At 43.9% G+C, this 20791-nt stretch overlaps 1 protein-coding gene across 2 annotated transcripts in view; it reads left to right on the top strand.

Moving 5' to 3' along the window:
• The window catches only part of fbxl17 (F-box and leucine-rich repeat protein 17), a 218349-nt gene that overhangs the window by 14559 nt on the left and 182999 nt on the right, over nt 1–20791 (top strand). The gene's annotated exons all lie outside the window — the stretch shown is intronic.

Below are 20791 nucleotides of genomic sequence, written 5' to 3'. Positions count from 1 at the left end.
TTTCCCTTTCTCTCTCTCTTGATGATGAGTTTTCCTTTTGTTTGAGAAGGGCAGAAATGATGTCATCATTTAAAGCAAGAGCCCGAAGTCAGGATGGAGGCCTCGCCTTTAGCCCGGTGGACCCGTTTGTGTGTATCATGATGAATGGCCCTCCTTCGGGATTCTCTCGCGTCCTGTTTTATGGAGAAAAAAGACAGATGTGCGGCACAGGAGAGGAAAAGACCGGGCGAGAAAGTCTACCTGCCTTTGTCAGCTTATTTTAAACTCTTTTCTGTGCTCTGTTCACGCTCCCGGCCCTGCTCCTCATCCCATCGCTCTGTCCGCCTCTCCTCTCTCAAACAAGCCATATCCTCCCTCTTGATTTTCTCCCCCCCTCCTCCTCCCTCTGTCGCCCCCCTCCTCCCGCTGTCTCTTCGTGATGGAGTGACCGAACCTGCTCTAAATACTGACTTCATTAGTGATGATTGATAAGAGGCAGAAAGACTGAGCGTCTGTATATGTTGTGTGTGTGTGTACGTTTGCGTGCGTGACCCACCCCCCTCCTCCCTCCGCGGCATTACCCTTCCCATCTTCCACCTCACCCCTCCACCAGACGTCAGCCTTCTGCCTCCCCCTGTGATGCATTCGCGGTCGGTGATGGCTGCAGCGGTTCAATACTTGGGGTAATGAATGTGTTTAATAAGCACAGTGGGTCGATGGACTTAATGAAGGTGTGACAGAGGATGGGCCTGGAGAATGCTGCTCTAACAAGACTCTAACGAGGCTCTGGGGTTAACGAGGTCACGCTATGATTGGGATTCCCTCACCTGTACAGTTACCGCTCGTCTCTCTCCGTTTTGGTCCGCCTCCTCCCGTTCAGTACAGTACATTTCTCTTCGAGACGTTTTCATCCCTCTCCGTCTCCTGCTCCGTCTCTCTCTGCTCGCCCTTACAGCGATTTCCTCTTTCTCCTTCCTTTCCTTTATCCATCTCTCACATGCAGCTTCCTGTTAGCCTCTGTTTGATTGACGCCCGTCCGTCTTTTAAAGAACAGTCGGGCTGAGGAATGTCGGCTGAGGTGCTCTAGGGGAGTTTGAGCCCTTTGTTTTCTTCTGGGAACTTTGTTTCTGAGTCTCATTCCTGGAGGCTCGGAGCCTTTGCTGTTGCAAACTCCAGACGTTTGCAGCTGCAAATCACTTCTAGATGTTTGAATATTTGCACATGTTGACTCTGGGTTGCAGACAGCTCTTTTTTTTTTTTCTAATAGTGTGGAATTTCTCACTTTGTTATTGTTGATTTAAGTGATTTACTTCTGTTTTTGCTGATTCAGATTGACTTGGTTCTTGATTGATGGATGCTGCCCCTGGATATCACGTTGTAAAGTAATACACAACAGTGCTGGTGCAGAAGTTGAAATGTGGACATTCGTTTCTGGACGCTGTGTTATGGGATGGTTTGGTCCTTTTTTTGTGAGAGTACCGACTTCATTAGGAGAGTTTATTTTCTGAGAAGTTAACTCACAGTATTAAAGTTTAATTGAAAATTCCTTTTTCATGCAGGATCGTGTTTATTTCTTATTTGTTTTTTCGACATTTGAACAGTATTGCCGTTAGATTAAAGACAAGAAATAGTGTGACTGACTTTCTGGGAGAGGGAAGGTTTGTGATTCCTCCTGCACCTTCTGTGCAGAGAGAGAGTTCAGGTCTGGAGGCGGGAATATTTTATTTTGACATTAAAGATTTAACATTGGTGTGAGCACTTTTTAACTGGTGCGTTCAGTCTCTTTCTAAACACATGATGGCTTTTGATTGTTCTATGAAACCCTTCAGTGTTGTGTTTTCCTATCCCAACTACGCAACTACAACTACATATCAAAGGTGAGATCAGCTTGATGTTTGTAGTTCTTGATGTTAGCACCGATGCCTCGCAGCGAGAAGGTCCCGGGTTCTAATCCATGGGCCGACTGGGACTTTCTGTGTGGAGTTTGCATGTTCTGCATGGATTTTCTCAGGGTACACACCATCCAAAGACATGCTCATTAGGTTAATTGGTGATTCTAAATTGGCCGTAGGTGTGAGTGTGAGTGTGAATAGTTGTCTGTCTCCCCTTTGTTAGCCCTGCGATAGACTGGCGACCTGTCCAGGCTGTACCGCGCCTCTCGCCTGATGACAGCTGGGATAGGCTCCAGCAGACCCTGCGACCCTTCACAGGAACAAGCAGCTACAGAAGATGAATGAATGAATGATAATGGACCTTTTAAGTGTCTATGACGGTGCAAAATAAAACATTATATCGGGATTTTTTTATTTATCTGTACCCGATTGTGCTGTAACTACATCCTAACTGTCCATATAACAGTTGCTGCTTGTCTAAATAAAAATTAATTTTGCCACTGGAAAAAATCACAGCAACAAAATAAAGCTGTTTCCTGCTTGAAAATTTGGAAAGATAATCATCAACTAAAAGGTAGAGAAGAATAAAGTAGCTGCCTGATGATTTTCTGTGAATTATGAACCACAAAACTTTGCTTGGTGGAGAAAAAAAAAAAAACAATACTCATCTAGTCACTGTTGCGTCTCATTATCACACCTTTAGCAGCGACCTTGTCTCGCATTCTTTCTTGTTTCTGTGAAACATCACTTTCCCGGTTCTTGATTCAGTCAGCTAAACGGCTCAACAGATTGCAAATACCTGTCAGGTGAGCAGCAGCATGTCTGCCACCTGTTGAGGCGGTACTTGATTTATACTCTGTAGTCAGTTAACTGAAAGAAGAGATTCCCTTTGTTTCTACCTTTTATGTGTCTGCCAGCTGACGAAGTGCCTGAAGAACAAGCGGCGTGTGGAGTCTTTATCACTTGTCATGTTTTGTCGCACCAGCAGGAACTTTGTCTTTCAAACTGATTTGTTTTCTTCCGTTATTTGTTTAATTCCACCTTCCACTTTTGTGTTCTTTCACTTTAAATGTTCCCTCCATGTCTCTTATGTTTTGTGTTTCATGACATTTCACTCATTTCTACCTAAAAATCCTTGATCCATATTGTTCCACACAATTGCAAAGAGTCTACTGACGTGAAATTCAGATTAAAAGCTCGTCTTTCTTTGGCTGTGCCTTCAAAGTTCTTGCTTCAAGAACAAAATGTTTTGCATATCGGGATATCCTTCCACTTGACCTGAGTGTTAATGTAATCACTTCCAGCCATGTTTAAACTCTGCTATATTTTCCCCATCTCTGTTGCCATCAGTGCGCCACCCACTCCTGTCTTCCCCGAGCCGCCATTACTCTCCGCTTCCTCCCTCTCCCAGCATCAGTATTTCACCCGTGGAAAAGTGTGACTTCCTGAACCTCACATTTCTTCGCCTGCCGTTGCGAGCCGTGTAACACCGTTATGAGATAGAGCATAGAGACAAGCAATCGATTAATGGTGCACTTAGCCGGGCTAATTAACAGCTATGTAGAAGTGGAGAAAGCATCAGGCCACATCAAGGAGGTCGTTTCCCCACCGCCAAGACCCCAGATAACCTTTGAAAGCGTAGATCACTTTACAGGTCGCGGGGCCTTGCTGATCCGGAGACGCCTTTGCACATTGCTCCAGGTCAGGTTTTCATGGGGAAGGTTAGAACAGGTCGCTGGAGTGAACTTCACTTCCACTGATATTGTTGCTGCCCTAATACACACATTTAATGTATTTAGGGTGCAGCTTTGGAAAGCTACCTATGACCTGTCTAATGAAAACCTTATAATTAAAATAATCCAATTGCCAAATGTTGTAATTTGTCTTCTTCTGCATGGTAACAAATTAAACATTTCTACTTTGCCCTTTTCATTCAGATGGCTTCTCTTCTTTAAAAAGGGAGAACGACACAAACCGCACATTTTGCCTCTCCAAATCCCACCCTCCCAGTGTCCCTCCCTCTCCCTTTTGCCGCCCTCTCCAGCTCCTATCCGATGCGCCTCCAGCGAGGATTTGTCTTAGCTAAATTAGCTCTCAATTAAAAGTGAATTCGGCGAAAATGAGCGCACTCCAGAGGGCACAGACGGGAAGGGAAGGCCGAGCCGATGGGCAACCCGGGTGCCCGGCTGGCTGTCAGTCTGGCAGGCCTTGTGTGTTTTTTTTATTTTTATTTTTTGGGGCATGCGGAGTAAATTATGTGTGTGTTGTTGAGCGAATGCACCTGATTTGCATTTAGATAAATCCCTGTGGATGTTTGGTCGTCATTGAGATGCAGGGGGCTGAATCCAATGGCCCCAGCTCTGCTACCTGCAGGCGAGAATGTTTGTGTGAGAGCTCTTACCATGCGGCGCTTACCTGGAGCATTTGGCCCACTTTTTTTCTTTTTTTTTTTTTTTTGGGGATGGAAATATGATCCATTACTGGAAACATAGGTGTGTCTGCACAAAATAAATCTGTATGTGACCTTTCTGTGTCTGGACAGGGCTAACATAACGGCTAATAAGAGCTGACTGCACACAACTGGGAGCCTCTGCATCCCATTAGACAAACTGATCGAAAGCAAAGAATGGTGGAAGGTGTGACTGTGCAGTTTCCAAGTCTGTTCTTTATCACTTTCAATTTAAAAAAAAAAAAAAAAAAAAGACCCTTTTAGCAGTGGGTAGTATGCAGTGTGCAGAAACAGATGATTTTCATTAGTTCTTTTTGATTATATGCAACTAGTTCTCTGCTAGCCAGCTGAAATTGTCATCTGATGAGGGTAAACACACGGCAGATAAAAGACTAATCAAACCGGTTGATTTTATATTCGTTGATGCAGTTTGTTTAAAGCAATAGCTCAGATTTGAGTAGGTGTCAGTTTGCCAAAAGTAGCATCGGGACACCGTGTGCCGCATCACTTGTTGTTGGCATTTGTTCTGGGTGTTGCGGTCTGGTGCTGATGGATTGGAAGAGGAGGAGGCGGCGGCTTGTCACTGATTGACAGTCAGGGCTGAGTGTGGGCAGATGGGGCATAGTGGCTGTAAATATGAAGTCTGTGTGACAGGTGAAGGTCAGGGTGGTGGGAGGTAGAGGAGTTAGCTGAGCCTGGTGGGATGGCGGCGCGCTCCGTGCAGATGAGTCAGAGAAAGCTTGCTAACATGCCCACAGTTGCCAGTTAATTAGGTACACTGGTGTAAATAAATACACTCTAAAATAACAGTCCTGCACTAAATCTTGGCTCCGTGATGGTTATGACATCCAGCATTTGTTTCAAATAACCAAGAAATCTGTTGATTCAACTGTGTTTTCATTTTGGAAGCTGTGGTTTGTAGAACTATTGAACCGTATTGTTTGTACCAACACATGTTTTTATGATTTTGTTTAATTCAGCCCGGTTTAACAGCACCGCAAACTTCACCCTCCGAAGTGATCGTACTGTTGAATTACTGAAACGGTTTCAACATAAACTGAACATCATTACAGACACGAAGAGAGATTTAGTGCAGGACTGTAATATTAGCTGTGTATTTGTTTTCTTAATGAACTGGAAAGGGGGTTCATGGTTGTGGGTTTTGGTTTGTGTGAAAGTTCTCCAAGTAAGAAGGATTTCATCTCACATTATTAAAAAACAAAAAATCCAAGACCCATTAAAGTTGTCATCATATGTACAGCAGTCTTCAGTTCAGTTTTAAGGCTTAAATATGTTATTTCTATTTAATATTTCTAAGCATTTATCTGTATCTCATTGGCTGCTATACACTTTAAAAAGGAAAGTTACTCTTTCTGTCTTTGTCTGGTATCCTGAAGTTGGATCATATGTGCACAGGAGCAGCTGCAGCAACTGGCGAACCTTTTATTTTGCCACTGTCATTGTCATATTTCCGTCAGTTTTATTTTTGTTTTCATTGTTATCAGAAACCGATTGAAACGTTATCCCTTGCGTCGAGAAGCAACTTTACTGTTTTAACAACCCTACGCCGGTCTCTTCTTTCTCTTGTTGTTTTTTATATTCTAGCTTTAAGTGAACTGTATTGATAAAAATTGTAATCTTAGACTGATTACCCCTCCTCGTCTGTCCCGTCGCAGATTCGGACTATTCAGAAATTCTTTGCTCGACCTCCTTTTGTACTGTACCTACCTGCATTGATCTCTTTCTCTTCCTCTGCAAATCCCTCTCTTCCATGAGTAATCCATTGTGGCGTTCCCATGTCTGCTGGAGCTGTGCCAGAGAAGCGTGGGATTACTACAACTTGGAGAGACACACACACACACACACACACACACACAGACACACAGGAGTGGGCAGTCTGTATATATATATATAGACTTTCAAATTTCTCCCTCACTATGTGGGGCAATAGAGGTATGTGCCAGGGGACATCTGTGTTGAGTGTGGAGAAACTACTTAGACGCAGGGGAATATTCTCCGTGGCACTGGGTCAGGGGAACTTTCCTTCCTCCTCCTACATGGTGGTATCAAAGGGAAATGATGTAGTGTGAATCCTGGCCTTCTTAGTCGCTTTCACACACGTCTGTTGGAAAGTCTGGCAGCTTGTGTGGAAGAAATGAAGGGATTACCGAGAGAGGTGAATTTCTTCGGTTCGAGGTGGAGGGAGAAAAGAAAACAGCAGATGGAAGAGTGTAGGAAAGCGATGGCAGTTATGTGTTTTTTTTCCTGTTTTAAAAGGTTGAATTTTTAACGCTGCAGGAATGTCTTTGTTTAAATGATTGTGCACTGACGTACAGGAATTAGCCATTATTCAAAGGAACTAATCTAATCAATGTTGGGTTTTTTCATTGCCTAAATGATCAAGCGTACTCTGATATGCACTCTATTGCCTGTGGATTCCTTCGATGGAAGCCTTAACATATGCAGATGCTCCCTGCATCCTGTAAGACGTTGCTAGATCCTTTAGCGCTACGTTCACGTCATGTGGGATGGTTGGTATCAACGGGAAAGACGTCCATACACTTGAGACAGTAGGCATCATTAGACAAGTAGAACTGTTACGTGATTGCAGAGTTGGATGCATGAAGGCTTAAAGCTACTTCAGATGGATAATATAAATGCTAGTCAGGCATTATACATATTGTTGTATAATGCTGTGACCAAATGGTTTCTCAAAAAAAATAATCGCCCTTGATATAGCAAATAACTAAATTTGCTTCTTCCAGTTAGTGTGCTCGTTGTCCTGTTGAAAATGTCCTAATTAAGTAGATGTCAGGCCTCAGAGACTGACATGTAGTCAACCGGGTTCTTAGGCAAACCCACTCCTTACTCCTCCCCAGGTGTTCCTTCTCGTCTAAACTTAGGGCCTGTTCTTAGACCTCGCATTAAGATCCGACCTGGGTGATCCAGTCATGTAAGGACAGGTGTGAATGCCCCCAGGACGCACTGACAGCGCATTTAAGAGATCCGATCACTGACCACATTTGGAGGTGGTCTGCATTGCCAAGTTCGGCTCTGGTCTGAAGAAGCCCTTAGTCTCATGTGGCGCCAAAAACCCAAGATAGGCAATGGTCAAAAGCGAAACTTCAAAATGGAAGTCCACAAACCAGTGGGTGACGTCACTATCATTACATCCGTCTTTTATAGGAATGTCCTGATCGGTATCCAGGCATTTTTTTAAAACGATCGGGTTGTGCACATAGCCCAGCCTGATTTTTTTTGTATTTGTTTTAGGGCTGCCAGAAAACAAAGTTAAAAAGCGTGACCAAACATGTCTGCTGTCTGGAAGTACTTTAAAGATCAGAGAAGAGATTTTGTTGTTTAGTTTTGAAATGCTGGTCTAAGCAGAATAGTGATTTATAACTGATTGTGACAGCGCAAATGTCCAAGATAAGCTGTTCGCTATGTAGTTATTTATAAGCTTATTTATAAGTTTGTTTACTGTTTATTTGTTTTATTGAAACCATCCAGCTCTTGCCAATAGACTTTTAGTTTCTTTTTTTAGTAGAAGGCTCTTCTGGTGTAAATCTTTAAGGTATAACTTGGTATTTTCTTTCTTTAATACTTTACAGAGCTATTCAACTGTCAATCTTACAGGCTTACGTTTTGAAGTTTATTGTACTATTATAGTTGCATGGAGCACATGTGATCTAGAGAATACAAGTAAGATAAGAAAAGCCTTTAAAAATCAGCATTGTGGAAATTTTAATTACTTACGAAACATGCAAATAAATAAAGAAGTAATGAAATAATTGTAATCGGATCGGGTCTCAGATCAGTTGATACTACATTTTAAATGGTAAAATTAAATAAATAAAAAACTTTATAGGGGCATACCTAATATTTTATATAAAGTTTATGGTAATTATAATGGCATGAAAGCAACGCCTTATCATGGCGCTTTTAAAAATCTGAATTGGAAAAGATTTTTCTTCTTCTCGAAATAGCACAGTTCTGTTATGGTCCAGATTCAAAGATTTGACATGGTTGATGAATCACAGATCTGATCCCGCTTGCAGGAATTACTCCACCCAGAGTAATTCTCCTCGTGAACTTTAGATTAAAATTCAACTGATTAAGGGTCGGAGAGCGGAGCAAACAAACACCCACGAGTGCTTTTATTCTCGTGTGATGAAACCAGTCTTAAAGCCTATGTAATGTGAGAGTTGTTAGTATGCAGTAATGGTTTGTATGTTATCATGCCGTAGTATTACACAGTGTGTAGAGGCTCTCGTTCTACTTTGTCTGCTGACAGTAAATGAGAGGACAGGGGTGAGGCAGGTTTGCTGACTTGGAGAAATAAAGAGTTCGCTGCCGCCGCTATAAGGGATTCAGCAAGATCAAGTAGAGCCAGTCATAGCTATATATATATATATATATATATATATTTATATATATGTGTGTGTGTGTGTGTGTCCACAGTCTCATCCTGCCTCTCTATTTTACTCCTTCCTGCTCCCCTCCTCTCTCCTCTCTGTCTTTCTCCCAGTAATAAAGCAGAGTATTTATTTCCCCCTCCTCGACTCCCAGGTCTCTTAAAGGGGGCCGGGGACTGAGCAGATATTAGACGGTGTGTGTGTGCGCGTTTGCATGTGCGACAGTGATCGTGTGTGTATGTGTGGGCGCTGCTGCCGCTCTCTCCCTCTCACGCTGTGCTGTCTGCTTGTCTCATCACCTATCCCAAACGTACAGTTGCGTCTTCTTGCGTGCTAACACACAGAGATTGAAAGTTGCTGATTCCGAGCCGCGGGGACTCGTAGAGGAGAGGCCTCTGGCGGGGGCTGATTGAGCTGTGCTGAGCTGAGGTAGAAAAGTTACAGTAGCATGCTATTACCTGCCAGCGCCGATGGAGTTTATTAGCATTGCAGATACATTCTGGCAGAACTCGGTGCAGCCAAGCAAATAATTTTATGACTCCAGTCCAAGAGGGAGTTAAAGGCTAAAAAGGTTTGTCTCATTCATGTCAGCTGGCCTTCGACTTGGCCTCTTCGGGTGCTTGCACGCCCATTTGCAAAGAGACGAAAATGTTTTTGATGTGTGTGAGTAAATGTTAGAGCCCTTTAATTGCAAACACTTCGGAATCAATCATTCTGACATGTGCGAGCCACAACTTCTCACATACAACGACTGTTGACTCGTTTGACAGACATTACATGTTTCGTCTGTTCTCCCTGTGCAAAGTAATAAGGAAAATAACAATCAAGGTCACGCGAGATTATTTGCAAATGTGCGACCACTTTTGCGAGTCCAAAGAGAACAATGAATGTTCCTTCTTTCGTGCTATGGCAGCAGAGCAGAGATCGCTTAGAGCGTTATGCGGGTGAATTAGCTCTTCACGGCTGTGGGACTGAGCCTGACAGTTGGCACAGTGAAGATGATTTATGACTGGCCAGGAGAGTCAGAGATGGATGAGGAGAAATAACTTTGATCAAAGTTTTCCTCTAACAACAGAAGAAATCTTCTTCTTTCTCCTCGTTGATATCTGGCAGGGGCCTGACTTTATTTTCCAGAGAGCAGCAGAGTCTGGCTGCCTTGTTTTACAGTTATACAGCAGTAAATTAGTAAATTAGAGTGCAAATAGCTTACATGCAGATACAGCAGTACGCATCATTAAGTAGCTGTGATAAAGAACATTTTGCCACCGTTCTGTATTGTTCACCAAGCAGGCATAACATAATGACCACCTTCCTAATGTTGTGTAGAGGTCTTCCGTGTGCCTCCAAAACAGTTCTGGGTGTGAAATGTTGTTAGTGGGGGTGTTTGGGTCCTATGGGTTGAGGGGAGGGGATCAGGCTTGTTCTAATGCATCTGTCAGATACTTGATCAGTCTGGGATCTAGGGAATTTGCAGGCCAGGTCAACACCTTGTTCTGTTTTTCATGTTTTTTGACTTGTTCCTAAAGTGTTTTTGTGTGTGTGCCTGTGTCAGGCTGCATCCTGCTGGGGATGGCTGCTGCCATTAAGGAGTGTCTTTGCTATGGGTTGGGGGGGCCTGGTCTGGTCTAGGTGGGTGGTACGTGTCTAAGTAACACCCACATGAATGCCAGGTCCAAAAGTTTCCCAGCAGAACATTGTATTGTCACAAGATGGTTATTTACTTCTCCTGTCAGTGGTTTTAATGTTGTGGCTGATTGGTGTATATGTTCTGTACATTCTGTCATTATGTTGTCATTTAGCTATCTAACCATCCTCATCTATAATTACTTATGCTGCAGAAGGTCACAAGGGGCTAGAGGTCAAATCTGGCAAGGGGTGGATTACACCTAGAACAGGATTATAAAACATGTAATGTGTTGAAATGCATCATCCTACCCACTGAAAACCTCCTTGCAGTCCATTTGTGGGAGAGAGAAGGGGATCTAGCTAATTGCGGTAGCAGTGGAGCTAAATACAACACCACCACAATGTTGTTTAAGTTATTTGAGATGTGTGAAACTATTTCCTGTTCCTTATTAGATTGCAGCGGGGCAGATTAGACAAATAAAATGCAGCAAATGAGCAGGGACGGAGAATGGAGAGGCACCTAATGGGAATCGTTGAGGAAGTTTACCGCCAATGAAGCCACATCCACGACTTCGGTTCCCTACCACCGAATTCACGATTCTGACAGCGGACTTAGGAACTTCGGTTGAACTCGGATCGGGGCGGCGGCAGCGGTGCCAGTATTTTCTTTGCAAATTGAGACCGTTGACGCAAGAAGAGCAGTTCTTGGCAATCCCTAAATGTGCGGCTTTGATGTGAAAAACTGAAATCGTATGTTCCGCTGTTGTTTCAATCAGAAATGTTCGAGGTGGGAGATCTGAAAGAAGGTTACCTGGGCAACTGCAGCCTGGAAAATCCACTACTGACCAACTGTCAGCCTCAAAGCGATGGGTGACGAACAAATTGCTTCATATGTGAGCGGAGCTTAAGACTCTTGGCCAGTAGACTGTTATAATCTCTTACACACTCCTTCAACTCAGAGTTACTCTCCAGATACTTATTTAGAGTTGATAAATAACAACTAGTATTTCTCATGCCTGGCTTACATTTATCCACTTCACTACTAGTCTGATAAATTCTGAGCAATTACAGCCAAAACCCCGTGGAGTTTAAGGTCCCAACCGTGAACTGGAACATCCATGAGGCGAGTCCCGTTGATGACCTTCGTTGCATTTCCTCCAAAATCTCTAAATCCTCTCCTTTCCAACCATTTCTCAGCTGTCAGCTCTGTAATAAAGGCATAAAATGGCTCCAAAACCGGAATAAAACAGGTGGCGTACGAGGCCACCTCCTTACAAACAGGAGAAAAACACAGCTTAGTAATTGGACACATGCACGGGCACACAGATATGTTGGCTGGTGCTGTGGCCTCTTTCAAGGCTTAGATGTTCTGCAGCCAAGACTCCTGTGGCTTTCTCGCTCAGTGTGTGTCCATCCCTGCTCATCTGCTGCCTTTTCTGCAGGTCACACCCTAATCCTGTGAAGGGGTTTGGGGGCCAGTAGTCCCCGGGAAAGGGTTTACCCAGCTTGTCTCGCAGGGACCAATCAACTCCAGCTATCTGGGTTCCCTATGTTGGGATTGTTCAGACGGCCGGGTGAAAGCCAGTTTCATGTGGAGAGGCTTCATGAAGCAGACTGAGACAAACACAAATACACATGAATACACGCAGTCTGAATAGATTCTGGTTTAAATATGTCATCGTTTCCAGCTTTGGTTTGACCGTCAACACAAAGACATGTTTATCTGACAAACTGTTTGTTAGGTTGTCATGATTTTCCCCACTTGCAACGATATCAATCATCCATCCCTCTTTGATTACAGTATTGCAGAGGGTTTGGCTCATCCTGATTCAGCTGGCACCCTCTGTACTTTTTTGAGTACTGGATAATTATTTCCATAACATAAGCAAAAGAAAAAACTGCAAATTACGAGAGCGTGTTTTGTCTCTTTGATCGCATTTTTTTAATTAATTTAGATCGTCCTCTTTTATTAATAGTTGCTTTCAGAACAGTGTGTGAACAGCCGGTCTCACGTTGCAACTTCCTCAAGCTCGATATATTTGTTTGTCTTGTTAAAAGATCAGAACATATGAGGGAGAGATTTCCTTAAGGGGTCAAGATTAAGATCGAACGTGTTTAAGCCTAGACAGTGTGATTGATTTCCTCGCGATCGCTGGCGATGACGGTTCAGTTTTTGGCTTTGAAATTGGCCGAACCTCGTTTTGAGAACCGGCTTGAGACAAAACAGTTTTACAAGTTTGGCGTCGGTAGTATCTTCTTGTCCGTCCTAAGTGAATGTGTTCAATTAGAAAATAGCCTTTAGCGGTTACCTTTCAAGATGCTTGTCTGTTTCTATCTGCCTCCCCCTCTCTCCTCCTGCAGCTCAGACTCACTCATGAGGCTTAGCAGAGTCTCTGCGCTCTGTGAGAGCCGGTGTTTGATTCTCCTCTTTCCCTGCGTTCCCTGGGCAGCCAGCTTTCCCCAAAACCCCCAACCTTCACTCTTTCTCTCTCTCATCTCCCGTCTTCCCTCTGCCATAAGACCCTCGCTGACCTGGCACGTAGGCACATGCTCACCCATGTCTCTCACCCCGTCTCCCCAAATCCCCTATTCCCCCCCCCCCCCCCCCCCCCCTCCTAGTCTCGTCTCTCAGCGAGGACTCGAATTCACCGACCAGCCACTTCTGTTGTGTGGACCTGGAGCACAAGCAGGTCCCTTTGTTCTGACTGATAAAAGGAAGAAGGCAGGGCGAGGGAGGAGGATTAATTTAAGCGCGGGCCAGACGACACATCTGCTTGTTGTGTTCGTGTCCTCCCCTTGCCTCCCGTGGTTTGCCTTGCTTTCCTTCCATTATCTTTGGTGAGAGCAGAGGATATTGGGTCGAGATGCGTGGTGAACTCTCAGGGCCATGACACTCCTCTAATCCGCTCTCTGTTCTGTCTTTTGCCCTTTCTTGTCTTCCTGCTGTCTCCATTCAGCATTACCTCCCGTCCTCGCTGTTCTCCCTTCCTGTCTTTCTTTTAGAAATGTCCTGATGCATTTATTTTTTCCTCACCAAATCTGAGTCCTGTGCTGGAACCTTGCGTCCAGTGTGTTTAGATTATAATGTAAGAAAATGTATTAAGAGAGACATAGCCTCACTCTTGAACCCAGACAACGTGATTGATTTCTGAATGATTGCTGGCAATGTTCATTTTTGCCTTTGAATATGTTTCTAAATAGTGTACGGGAATCGCTTGATTGCGGTTTCCAGTGTTTGGTGCTTCAGTCTGCCCTTTTTCTTTCTCTTCCCTTTGCCTTGGTGAACTCATTGTGCACTTCTGCATGATGCGTCTTCAAAAGCTTTATAGGATCGCTAGTGTTGAAATACAAAACTGTATGCACCGCTGTTTTACTGGGGGGTTAATCCCAAGATTTACCCTAAACTATTTCTTCTCTGCTCTTGCCCTTGTTACAAACCAGTAGCCTACACAGCAAGTTGCACTGTGCAGCCACTGACAACTACAGTTTCACAGCGGCAAAGAGGACTTGGCAGTGTGAAACAATCGGGGAATCCAATCGGTGCAGAGACTGGCGTGCTCACTGATACCTGATTCAGCTGTATTGGAGTCAACCCCAGCCTCATTTGACCTCAGCTTGGCTCTGTTTTTCCCTTTTCTCTTCTTTTGGAGAGATGACTTTCATAACTGTTATGCAGTTTTTCATATTTATTAATATATTTACTGATTCAATTGCTCAAACAGCTGCCAACACCGGTCGTAGCTATTTAGACCCCCATCTATCCCTGTTAAAGTAGGATGCACCGCTCCACTATTAATTTTGCTTCCTGTCTTTTGTCTCGCCTGCCTTCATCTTTCTTCTTCTCCTGACTGCCTCCAGACTAAAACTGGGTCACTTTTTATTTTTTCTTCCTCTTTGTGTGCGATTCACCTTCCACGGCATCTCTGTCCCCCTCTCAACCTCCCTGCGGCCAGATCATTGTCCGCGGGCCCAGGTCATGGTCACTGGTCCATGTCGGCTTTCACACTGGGCGTGTTTGACGGCCTTTCTCTTACTTTGACAGCTCTCTGGGTCAGCACAGACAAAGGTATGAGATGGGATGGGATTAGTCCTTTAGTGGCTTTTATTTGGGATGCTTGTAAGGGAATTTGCAGACATACATTTATGCTTGTAATATGCATGAAAAGCACATTTTTTTCATTTTCTCCCGCTGTTCTTGTGAACCTTATGAACTTACGTGTGCTACCTTTATACTCATATGTATGTCGGTCAGCAGGAGCATGCAGAGGGAGTGACCGTTAACCTTGACAATGATCTTTCCCACATTAGGTTGATGGCGGGCAGTAGGAACAGATCTAAAATGTCTCTGATCAGACATGACAGTAACTCAGGTCAGCGGCCGTGGCTCCCAGTTTCCTTGGCCTTTGCCCCTTCCATTGTCATCCTTTCATTCCAGCTCATACTCAGCATCCGCCTCCTGCTAGACCTAGAGGGAATCAATGTAGAAACGAGAGCAAGAAAGGAGGAGGAGGAGGGAGGAGGCTGTCTTGTCTGCTCTGTCACTTCATGCTGACACGGTGTAAGGTGGACTGACACTGAGCTCAGCCATCGTGTCTGGGAGCAGTACGTCCCAGGAAGTCTGACCTCCACGACCCCCTTTTCCAGACCAGTGGGATAGGCGGGAGCTGTCTTTTGTTTGTGTTGTAGAAATGTTATGTGTGTGTGTGAGAAAAAGTGGTAAGAGAAGGCAGAAAAAAAAAAAAAAAAACTGGGTCTGGGGTCTCAGAGGAGAGACTTCCATCTCCAAAAAGGTACAGATCAGCAAAGCTTTGCTGTTTATACAACAGAAGAAAAAGTTTCTGGTGAGATTGCTTGAAAAAAATGCTGGCTCAGGAAGTGTGGTAAAGACTTCATAGTTATGTCTGCTGCGGCTTCTTTTGGGTTTCAGGGCTAAAGGCAAACTGGCAAACCAGCCACTGCTGAAAGTGTAAATGACCCTTCATGCACTTATGGTAAAAGCCCATTATAAAGAGAGTGTGTGGTTGAAATACATGTTTATATACTTTTTGCAGAGTTCACAAGGATGTGTTCTGTTTTAATCTCTGCAACACAAGTAGTGGCAAAGATATGTCCACAAGTTAAAGTAAGCAACGTACACCTTTGCTGTATTTGGTGAAATTTGAATTCACAGAAGAGAAAAGCACTGAATTGTCAAACAATGTCTATGCATTTGGTGTATATGGTGAATAAACACAGTCGTCAAACCGTGTACAGTCAGTAAACACACCACTGCGATCCACATATTGTCTGAACAGGCTCCTATTACGAAAGCATTAAGTGTAAAATGAAGTACGTCGTACAGCTGACAAGCAAGAAGCATAAAAGCGAGTGAAACGTTAGGTAATGCTCATCGCAGATGGATCATCAAATACAACCATGCGTGCCGTCCGGAGCCAAAGGTGGGCAAATAAAAGCGCCTTTACACCTATTTTCCGTGCTCGAGCGGCACTGAACTCCGCAGCGCTGGCCTGGTGGTTTGTTTTGGCACGTGTGACACGTGTAATTTGAAAGTTCGGATGCGGATCAAATCGCTCACGCTGAGGCCCATCTGCAGAGGTTAACACAGGCGCAGATTTAGTTTTATACTCACGGACATAAAAGAGAATTATTTTTATATATGTAATGGTCTGCGTAAACGTATACAGCAAGTGTTAGGATGGATATCCAGCAGTAGTTATTAATACGAACAATTCTTTATGTGTTAACGTCCACCTGTCGCTAATATAATAGAAAGCAATGGGTCAAAATCAGCTTATGCAATACCTTTTGCAGTTGTCAATGAAAAGGAGTGTAGATCATGGTATGCAAAAATTATTTTATGGTTAATTAGTGTTGAGAAATGAATGAATGGAATGACCTCCCCCTGTCCCATGTTGGAATTTCTGCACTGGCCTGAAACAGGTTGCAGCTGGACCGTTTTTAAACCTCCTGCTGTGTCCCTCCAGGGGATATTTACTGGACTGTGACCATTTCCAGACATCCAGCCAAAACTCACCCTCTACCGGCCATAACAATGTAATTAACATGCAGGATATTATATATATATTTTTTCATTTCGGCTCCATTGTTGCACCCCTAACCTAACTACGCTTTTGTTGCCGTCTCACCTTTGTCTGAACTTCATTGAGAAAGTGTCTGCAGAGGCTGCGCTGCCCTGAAAAGCTTGAAAATCAAGGGCACAATGCCACTGACACTCAACAGGCCTTTCCTAACGGTAGCCATTTTACACGGCTGAATACAGGAGCTACGAGAAGAATCTGAGAGGAAGGACTTTTCAGAAACGGGACAATGTGTTTGCAGGAAGAATTAGAAATCACAAGAAATTGCTCGAAAACTCTCTTATTCAGCATCACAAGACTGACTCAGTTACCCCGCTTTCCCCTCGTACCTCTGCCTCCCAGTTCACACAAGAGCTGCGATTCTTTCTGGAGAAAGCGTGGGCATGCTGCAGATCTGTCCATTTCACAAATATCCCAGCCTAGTTAGACCACCACATTTACTGTTCTGTGTGTCCTGCTTCGACACAAGGTAAGATAAATGGAATATCTCCTCTGTACTTGTTTATGTAAGTCCCTCAGACAAAGTAGTGACATTGGAGTTCCAATTACCTGTACAATATCAATGTGGTGCTTAGAACGGAGACTTGACTCCACTTACGGCTGATAGCTCTGCCTCTAAGGGACTTTAGCTCCAGCTCCTAATATGTAGTGCCATATAATAAATGAACGGAGGGTCTTGGTTTTGGCTCACATGCTGTGGACTACAGCGGAATACGTCAGTTCAGAGATGAAAGCAGCTGTTGTTTGCGCTTGTTCCCACCGTCGGCTTTTGCGACTGCACGGCTCCGGCGTGCTGCACGTTACCGTGACACGCTGCAGGACCTTCAACTACCATTAAAAGCAAATGTATCCGTGAACAAATCGACCAAAAAATTGTCAATACGTTTTCAAATCGGAGTAATGACAGCAGCGCTACTTTCAGCACAGAGTGGTTCTGACTCACAGATTTAATTTATCCTGTTTTTCCACTTTCTTGGAAATGTTTGATTTTCTTACGCAAGTTCTGTCCTTTTCAAGGTAGTGAATCATTTTTCCACTGCTTGAAGGAGTACTACTGTAATTTCCTTGTCAGGCTACGTTCAGCGAGAACGTAGGTGCTCAGATTATTATTTTTTTTTTCTATCCGCTCAGCAGTTCCCTGGAATTTGTAACTACAGTGCATCGGAAGTGTAACTTACTCTTTAGGGTGCTACTTCCAGCACTTTATCCTCTTGCCGTGTCTCCTCAGGCCTGGTTCTAGTGTGCAGAAGAATACTCTCATCCACCCTTGGCCGGGTTGGTGTGTTCGTCGAGAGCGTATTTTCTTCAATCAGAGGAACTCATTTACTGCCATTCGGTTGTGTTCAGCATGAAAACAATTTTCACAGACTTGAAAATTGCTTTAGCCAGGTAATCCATCACAGTAAATATGAAGCTTTAATTTGTTTTGGTTCCCCACGTTAGGCAACCAAAGATGAGGGTTTTCTTATCAGGGATGGGCCTTATATAATGCCGTGCTTATTGCCAATTACTTGACACTCACCGTAAGAAATTAAAATCTGGGCCAGGAAATAATCAACAACAATAAAAAGAACATGATTTAGATTTTAGATTTTAGCCACATTTAGCTTTCAGGGGCAGCTTTGCACCCTTTTGGGATCTATTATTATTTTTTCCACTGATAAATAAGCGTTTTATATCAAATAATTACCCATAAAATTAGAGCTTTTCCCCTTTTTTTTTTAGTAAATCAAGTTCAAACAGTCAAGTTCAAAACCAGCATTTGAATTATTTGAATTTTCAGTGGCATGGATTGAAATGGTGCATTGTTTCCTGACCGAGTCAAGCCGACAGGGGACGTAGGACGCCTTGCATTGTGGTGCTGCAGCCGTTATTCTTTTTTAAAGGGGAAAATAAAATCCACTTAATCAAAACGGGACAGCCTTCCGCACCTAAACACTAAATATTGATTGCAGTAACTCGGTTGCAGATTGAATACTAAAAACACAGTTTTATTCTTTCAAATATAAATAACCCTTGCATTGTGTTCTGCGTGGAGTAACGTAAACCTATATAAATGTGAGGTTCATTGCACTGTTGTGTAGTTACGTGTACACTTGTGCTTCTGCTTGCAGTTTTTTAGTCACTAACGTGGAATGCATGCCTGTGTACTACTGTGTTGTGTATTTTTTGCATTTCAGATCTTAAACGAGCACACTGTTGTGTAGCACTCGCTGCAGTGTGCTGCGTTCAGGGGCTATGTACTCAGTCAGAATGGACAACGGGCCCGGTGCCTCCACCAGACCAATTAGGCAGCAAAGCAAGACTAATGACTGTGGTTAACTTGGCCTCTGAAGAATGGAGCTATCCCTATTGGACTGCCTCGTTAGGTGATTGAGGAGGGTGTGTATGTGTTTGTGTGGGCCCGCGTGTGTTTGTTAATATGAACCGGGGTCTAAACGATGACGAGCAGATGCCTGCAGTGGGCGCGTCCACCCATAACTTGGCCTGGCTTCCTCCTGAGACTACAACACAACACCTCAGCGCCACCTCGCAGGCTCACACCTGGTCGCACAGCGGAGGTGCCGGAGAGGGGGGAAAAAATACATTTCTGCAATTCCCTACCTTTTTAACAAGCTAATTAAGCACTGTGTGTTGCATCCTGAGGCGATATTGAAATGACTCAGTCACAGTTCAGTAATGCTTCTAATAGATGGAGAAAGAAAGGGAGCTCAGGAGGGAGGGGCGACGGAGGAGGGAACCAGACAGAGATCTGGGGGACAGGGGATGGTGAAGGGACAAATTAGACAGAACTCGAACAGTTGCGTGTAACAAGCTCCCCGCTGCATTCAGCTTGGACAGACAGCGCTGAGGAGGCACTCGGCAGACAAGCTGGTGTGGCCTGGAAGTTGCTCTGCAGCCGAGGGGGGGAAGCCATGTTTTTCACGTAGCTGGTGGCGCCACCAGGGGGCGATGGATCCAAGAATTAACCCCTTTAATCTCACCTCTCTTCTCGCTGAAGATGTTTAGCACAGCCTGGCACATGCCACAAACACATGTTAATGTTTTCCGCTCTTTGCAGACACTTAAAATCTGCAAGAGACGTAATGTTATTTGTCACAGCTATTTAAGGCACAATGAAAACCAGATTCTTCTCCAGTGAGAAAGCATTGTGCAGGTGTCTGACTTTAGACAAACTGGAGCTGGCAAAAAAAATATTTGAAAAAAATCACAGTTATGCATTTGAACTAATTCCAGTTCAGTCCAAATGTTGTATTTCCTCCAAAACTTCCATTTACCTTTCATTGTAGTCTGCATATTTTCCTGTGGGGTGTCATACAACTGGGCCAAATACCTCCAATATAAATCTTGTTATCGTTTCAGTGCTTGCTGTTTTACTGGCAGGCGTGTGGTGAGAACTATCTGCGGTCTGAGTGCGTTGTACAGCTGATGTGGCGGCACTTGTATCTGTTGGGATTTTTATTTATTTTTTTATTTGTGAATGCAAGCTACTTCAAAGGGCGTAGAACTCAAACAGGTTTTTAGAGTTTATTTTTCCCCCCACATTTGAATAAATGTTTGAATTCTGAAATAAAAGCCCAAATATCAGCAGTTTGCGTCGCGCACCCGTGTTTTCACTCGTCTCAGCGGTGGATTTTTCTCGATGAACTTGAGCTCGGTTCTCTTTTGTCAGGAGACATTAAAATGACACCTGATCTGCCACAGACTCTTGTAAGCCAGTGGCACATTTCCTGTGTATGGCAGCTCATTAGCATGAAGGTCTCACAAAGAGGAGGAGTGAAACGCAGAATATGTTGGTGAGACACTTTCTGCTGGAGTCGGATGAATAATAATGGTCTCCTGGTACTATTAACTGTATGATAGACTTTGCTCGGAACAAGCAAATGTTATGGAGCTTCTCTCTCTCTCTCTCTCTCTTGTTTCTAAATATATATATATCTATACACACAAATTCAGTAGTTTTATCACTTCTTGGGTCCGATTTCTGGATGGATCAAGCTCCCACTTCTAGGGACTCACGAGTAATGATCCAAATTCTAATAATTTTATAATTACAAATATACACTGATCAGGCATAACATTATGACCACCTTCCTAATATTGTGTAGGTCTCCCTTGTGCCTCCAAAACAGTTGCGATAGACATGGGCCTTCTGAGGGTGTCCTGTGGTGTCTGGCAACAGAATGTTGTGGGGGGCTTTGGGTCCTATGGGTTGAGGGGAGGGGCCTCTGTGGATCATGCTTTTTCCAGTGCATCCCACAGATACTTGATCAGTTTGGAATCCAGTGAATTTGGAGGCCAGGTCAACACCTTGTGCTGTTCTTCATGTTT

Source organism: Chelon labrosus, assembly GCF_963514085.1.
Source record: "Chelon labrosus genome assembly, chromosome: 9".
Taxonomy (NCBI): Eukaryota; Metazoa; Chordata; class Actinopteri; order Mugiliformes; family Mugilidae; genus Chelon; species Chelon labrosus.
The sequence above is the reverse complement of the archived record's forward strand: the minus strand, read 5'-3'. Positions and strand labels throughout refer to the sequence as shown.